This window comes from Triticum dicoccoides, chromosome 2B (genome assembly GCF_002162155.2).
Source record: "Triticum dicoccoides isolate Atlit2015 ecotype Zavitan chromosome 2B, WEW_v2.0, whole genome shotgun sequence".
NCBI lineage: Eukaryota > Viridiplantae > Streptophyta > Magnoliopsida > Poales > Poaceae > Triticum > Triticum dicoccoides.
The window spans coordinates 358,521,749-358,528,890 of NC_041383.1; positions in this window are offsets into that span (position 1 = coordinate 358,521,749).

Below are 7,142 nucleotides of genomic sequence, written 5' to 3' on the forward strand. Positions count from 1 at the left end.
TCCATGCAGTTAATGAATGCAGTGACTACATACTCATATGAGTCACTCATTTCGGAAATCTCTATTGAAGTCCCTAAAGGGCTTATAATTCCGAATCAAGAAGCAAGTCGCAACAAGTTTTGTGTAATACTTCATAAGTCACTCTATGACTTGACAGAGTCGGATATCATATGGTACTACTGACTAAATGAGTTCCTTCTTAAAACGCATTACTCGAATAATGATGATTATTTACATATTTAATTAAGGTATCAATTTGATTTCCTTTCATTACCTCAGTGTATATTGATGACCTCATCATCAATGTCTATACAAAACCTAAACATACACAAAATCATCTTAAGATGGAAAAATTGGATTTACCAAATTTAGCTTAAGCTTACAACTTGAGCATTCTCTCAAGAATACATATCAGTCTACATATATCCAAAATATATATGAGAGGTTCATAACAATAAAAGGACATATATGGTCATACTGCCTTGGTAGGGTACACATCCATTCATACCTAGGGGTGTTAATGAAGTGATATCAGGACCTAAAGTTCTATATCTCATTAATGTCAAAGCACTCACATAATTGCAAACTACGTCAGGCTTGACACTATATTTGCTATCTTTATTTAGAGTGCAACTCCCAACAAAAGGTATACGGTCGATATAAGAAATATCAGCTTATATCTCAAGCTCACAATAAATCTTGGATATTTCCATCAGGAAATACAAGATATTGGCAATGATATGATATAATGATATTGGCTCTTTATTTGATCCCAACAATGCCATATCAATGACTTAATTTGCTGGAATAGCCTTCATATGGAAGTCATCTAAATGAGCTTTAATGGCTATTTCCAGTTATCATTCTGACATAATTGCTTTATCTAAAAGCATTGAAAAATATGCTTGGCTTAGCAGAATGATTAGCCACACTCAAAATCATGTGGTTGAGATTCAGCAGAATCACATAACTTGATTTATCAAGATGCTACCACTTGTGTTACTCAAAAAACTACAGGTTATATGAAGAGAAATATCGTCAGTACATTGCTCAAACATTACTTATCCTCATGAATTATAGAAAGTGAGGAAAAATATGCAAACAACATACTTTGAAAATCCTACATATTATTCATAATGTCATGATCATATCAATGGAATTTGTTTCACATTCTCCAGGTTTGCAAAGTTTAGGGGGAGTAATTTCCCAAATCTATAACCTATTAACAATCCTAAGATTGCATATATTGTACTTTTTTTCCCTTCATGAGTTTTGCCTAATGGTTTCTCATAAAGGTTTTAAACGAGATAATATACACAAAAGTGCCCGTATATGTCATACACTTTCTCCTTATATTTTTCCCACTGAGTTTTAAAGGAGTTTTCAATGGCATATCATATAGCACTCTTTTCCCATATGAGTTTTCTATCAAAGTTTCTCATAATGGTTTTTAATGAGGCAATATCTTATCAAAGATAATATGTCATACTTTCTCTTTTCCCTATCAGGTTTTTTTAAAGAAAGTACTCAAGACATATTAATTGTTCTCTAAACTCATCGATGATTTTTATCCTTCTTCAAAGGTTTTTCTCATATGAGTTATCAAGAGACAATAATCATTATATGTTGCATCATTTTGTCCTTACTATTTTTCCCACTGGGTTTAAAGGAGTTTTAGCAACATATCTACACTATTTCTCCTGATATTTTTCCCACAGGGTTTTTGGAGGAGACATTCAAGATTATTCAAAGAATTTGTCAAGATGATGGATATACCAAAGAAGAAGCGTTGTACAAGGGGGAGTGTTAAGAATAGAATAGTTGCTTATTAATTAAGCTAATTAGGATTAACTTAGTTGTTAGACAGGTTGCTTGGTTCTCAAGCAACCATGTACTTCCTTGGCTCTCAAGGCAACTATGGAATTCCTTGGCTCTCAAGTAACTATGTGTTTACTTGACCGCAAAGCGCCATGTGTACTTCCGCCTGGGTATAAATAACTCATTTTTATCATCAATAAAGACTGATGGATCATCTTTCATACAAACTCTCTCGTTCTTTACTTTTCACTCGAAACACACACGACGAACGTGCGGCCGATGACTGAACGATTCTTACGTGGCAGCGTGAAAAGCAAGCGTGCATGTAGGAGCATAGTTGGGGAGTTAGTATCGTTCGGAGGTCGTGCGCTAACTGTCGTCCGTGAAGCAATGTAACGTGAAAATGTAAGGCGCCCTTGGTACTGGTGAGTGTACGTGAACAAGTATTGATTTTTAAACACAGTAAAGATAAAAAAGGTCACCCTTGCTACTGTGATGCATGTCTATATAATCAAATAATCCATCTCTAAAATGTAAGATGATTTTTCACGATAAAAAATTACAGAAACAATAAAAAAACTGCCAATTCTACAAAAGATTATCAAATTACTCTTTGCAGAAAAAATAAACAACATAATAAAAATGTTAGCAAAAATATAATTTTTTTGGATAATGCAGTCGATAATAAAAATACAGTATAAAAGTACAATTAAAAATGCTGCCAATCATAAAGCCACAGTTATTATGGAATGAATAATTAGCAATTAAAGGATGAACGAGCACCAATATATTCATATATCAATAAAAAACAAAAACATCAAAGAACAAAATTTATGAAATTCTAATACTTAAAATATGTCTCCTCAATTAGTCGCATTTATACATTAAGAGAAATATTCTAAAAGTTTAACTTTAAAAATCCTAGCCGGCGCATCGAGCGGGCCACTTTGCTAGTTGATAGAAAAGTGCGAAGTTATGACGATATCTAAGGCAATGATCATGAACATAGGCATCATGTCCATGTCAAGTAAACCGAAACAACTCTGCATCTACTACTATTACTCCACACATCGACCGACTCCTGCCTGCATCTAGAGTATTAAGTTCATAAAGAAAAGAGTAACGCATTAAGTAAGATGACATGATGTAGAGGAATTAACTCAAGCAATATGATGGAAACCCCATCTTTTTATCCTCGATGGCAAAAATACAATACATGCCTTTCTGCCCCCTACTGTCACTCGGAAAGGACACCGCAAGATTGAACCTAAAGCTAAGCACTTCTTACATTGCAAGAAAGATCAATCTAGTAGGCCAAACTAAACTGATAATTCGAAGAGATTTGCAAAGATATCAAATCATGCGTATAAGAATTCATAGAAGAACCAAATAATATCCATAGATAATCTGATCATAAATCCATAATTCATCGGATCTCGGCAAACACACCGCAAAAGAAAATTACATTGAATAGATCTCCAAGAACATCGAGGAGAACATAGTTTTGAGAATCAAAGAGAAAGAAGAAGCCATCTAGCTACTAGTTATGGACTCGAAGGTTTGTGGTAACCTACTCACGCATCATCGGAGAGGCAATGGTGTTGATGAAGAAGCCCTCCGTGATCGAATCCCCCTCCGGAAGGATGCAAGAAAAGGCCCCTAGATGGGATCTCACGGGTATAGAAGGTTGCGGTAGTGGAAAAGTGGTTTCGTGGCTCTCCTGGATGTTTTCAGGGTATAAGAGTATATATAGGCGAAGGAGCTAGGTCAGCGGAGCCACGAGGGTCCCATGAGGTAGGGGGCACGCCCTCCTGCCTCGTGGCCTCCTTGTTGCGTCTCCGAGTTCACCTCCAAGTCTTCTGGTTTCCTTCTCGTCTAAGAAAATCATCGCGAAATTTTCATTCTGTTTGGACTCCGTTTCGTATTCCTTTTCTGCGAAACTCTGAAATAGGCAAAAAAATAGAAACTGGCTCTGGGCTCTTAATAGGTTAGTCCCAAAAATAATATAAAATAGCATAGAAATGCTTATTAAACATCCAAAACAGATAATATAATAGCATGTAACAATCAAAAATTATAGATACATTGGAGACGTATCAGTACCTAAGTAAATATTACGGGCCCTTGACTGGGCCGACCTTTTTAAACTATATGGGGCTCTGTTGGGCCCTACCATGTGTCTACGTATCATAGGCACGTCTCCTCCATTGGATGGACGACATATGGCCCACTGAGGAGCTGACACGTGTTTCCTCCGCCAATGATAATTTTACACGTGGAAAATCCCCATTGGTCCTGGCTGTTAACGGGTTATCGGATCCAAACCAGAACCCGATAGCTTAACAGTGACCCGTTACGGTGGATGCCATGTTTCGGCTACCATAGACGAAAGCACTTACATGACGCGACATTTATCGTCATGGAAGTGGAAACTTCCATGATGATAATTTTGGTATTGTCATGGAACACTTCTACGACATCACATGTATGACTATCTTGATTCTGTCATAAAATTATCATGGATGTACATGCATGATAGAAAACGTGACCTACTGTGACCAGCACGTATCATCACGGAAGTGGTTTTTTTGTAGTGGTTCTTACTAAAGCATAATTACTCACCAAAATGACTCACATATTACTATCATCATATCTCAAAACTATTACAAGGAATCAAGTTTATAATATCCAACGATCTTCATGAAAGATTTTATTATATCCCCCTTGGATATCTATCACTTTGGGACTAATATTCATATATTACCATTGCTTATAACAAGCTCTCAAACAAATTTAAATGAAGAACATGAGCATAAATAATAATAAGATCATCTCTCAAAATAATATAAGTGAAGTATGAGAGAATTTATTCAAAAATTTACTAACTCCCAAATTAATCTAAGTGAAGCATGGGAGTATTTCTTCAAAAATTAAAGCGCCACCATGCTCAAAAAGATATAACTGAAGCACTACAACAGTTCCATAGCCCAAAAAATTTAAGTGAAGCACATAGAGCAACTCTAAAAAATCATAGCATCATTATGGATTTCCCAAATAGGTGTATCCGGTAAGGATAAAAAGCAGAACAAGCACAGACTCATATAATACAATACGCTCAAAGCAAAAAACTCATGATATGTGACGAATAAAAATATAGCTCCAAGTAAAATTATCGATGGTTATTAGAAGAAAGAGGGGATGCCTTCCGGGGCATCCCCAAGCTTAATTACTTGGTTCTCCTTGAATATTAGCTTGGGTGCCATGGGCATCCCCAAGCTTAGGATCTTTTCACTCCTTATTCCATCATCCATCATGATTTCACCCAAAACGTGAAAACTTCAATCACACAAAACTTAACAAAACCTTTGTGAGATCCGTTAGTATAATAAAGCAAATCACCACTTTAATACTGTTGCAAACCCATTCATATTTGATTGTTGCATTATACCTACAGTATTCTAACTTTACCATGGCTTATACCCCCCGATACAATCCATAGATTCATCAAAATAAGCACACAATGCACCAAAAACAGAATCTGCCAAAAATAGAATAGTCTGTAGTAATCTAGACATTGACCATACTTTTGTAACTCCAAAAATTCTGAAAAATTAGGAAAACATAGTCAATTTGTATATTAATCTTGTGTAAAAAATTAAGAATTTTATCACACTTCTGTGATGTTTAACAATTCTTCTACTGAGCACAAAAATTTCTGTTTTCCAACAAGATCAAGTCAACTATCACCAACATGATCCTAAAGGCTTTACCTGGCACAAACACTAATTAAAAATTAAAAACACAATCATAACAGTAGCATAATTGTTGAACACACAAAAATAGAAAGAAAAACAGAAAAACATATTTTATTCATTTGGTTACCTCCCAACAAGCGCTATCATTTTATGCCCCTAGATAGGCTCATTGCATAGATTCAAGTATTGTCATCTTTAGTTTTCAAGTCCTCAATCATACAACCATTCTCTCTAGAAGTTCCAACTTTTTTATAAGCATACTCATAGGAACAAAGTCAAGAGGAATATTTTTATAGATTGGTCCTTCTATTAAATCCACAAAATTTGGGCGAACACTAATCATCTTAAGATCTTCATTGTTGCTACTAGAAGTGGCAGCCTTGTTCCTAGGAGCATGTGTAGATTTGCAATTCTTGCTAATAGGATACTTTCAATAGTCTTCCAACTTATCAATTCTAGTGGGGCTCTCTACTACCCTCCCGTTAACTACGGGTTATTTTTCCCTCAATAATTTAAGAGTATCCCCTACCTTTGACCCATTTTTATTAGCAAGATTATGAATCCTTTTATCCAAATTTTCAAAGTTTTCTTCGGTGAGAATTTTCTTTTCAATAGCATCTAGACATTGCATAACATCCTCAAGAGTTAAAACCGTCTCATTGATAATGATAGGAGGTGATCCCACTAAATTTCCCATAGAAATTAAAGCATCCAAAGGGGGACACATCAAGAAACTACCTCTGGTAATAGTATCAATAACAAATCTATACCAAGTACTAATGCCCACCTAAAAATTACGAAGCAGAATAGTAGTGGATTGCTTTCGAATAGATCTATTATGAGCATCACAAATTCTGTACCAAGCATCTTTAAATTCTCTCCCCCTTTGCATAAAATTAAGGACCATATTCTCAAGGGTACATGCAGTAGGTGAAGAACTAGCCATAGCAATAAAGTAGGCAAGCAAGATCACACGCAAACAAAAGATCGAATGAGAAAGAGGCAACCAAAAAGAAGGCAAATATTTTTTGTGCTTTTCGCAAAAATGTTTTAGAAGTGGGGGAGATGAAAACAAGAGGCAAATGGCAAATAATGTAAATTGCAAGGAGATGAGATTTGGGATTGGGTACCTGATAGATGTTGATGATGTCTCCCCGACAACAGTGTCGGAAATTCTTCCTGGTTGCTTGATCTACATTGGTATTTCCTCGAAGAGGAGAGGATGATGCAGCACAACAACGGTAAGTATTTCCCATTGTTATGAAACCAAGTTTATCAATCTAGTAGGAGAACCAAGAAACACTATGTATACAACACCTACACACAAATAACAAATACTTGCAACCCAACACGTAAGAGGGGTTGTCAATCCCTTCTCGGTATTGAGATAGATTAAATTGTATGAGATTGGACAAATAGATCTAGAAAAACACAAAATAAAATAAAGAAAGAAAAAGTGCAGCATGATATTTTTGGGTTTTTGGAATAGTAGATCTGAAAACAATATGATAGGAAATAGACCCTGGGAGTGTAGATTTGACTAGTGGCTTCTCTCGAGAAATATCTTAT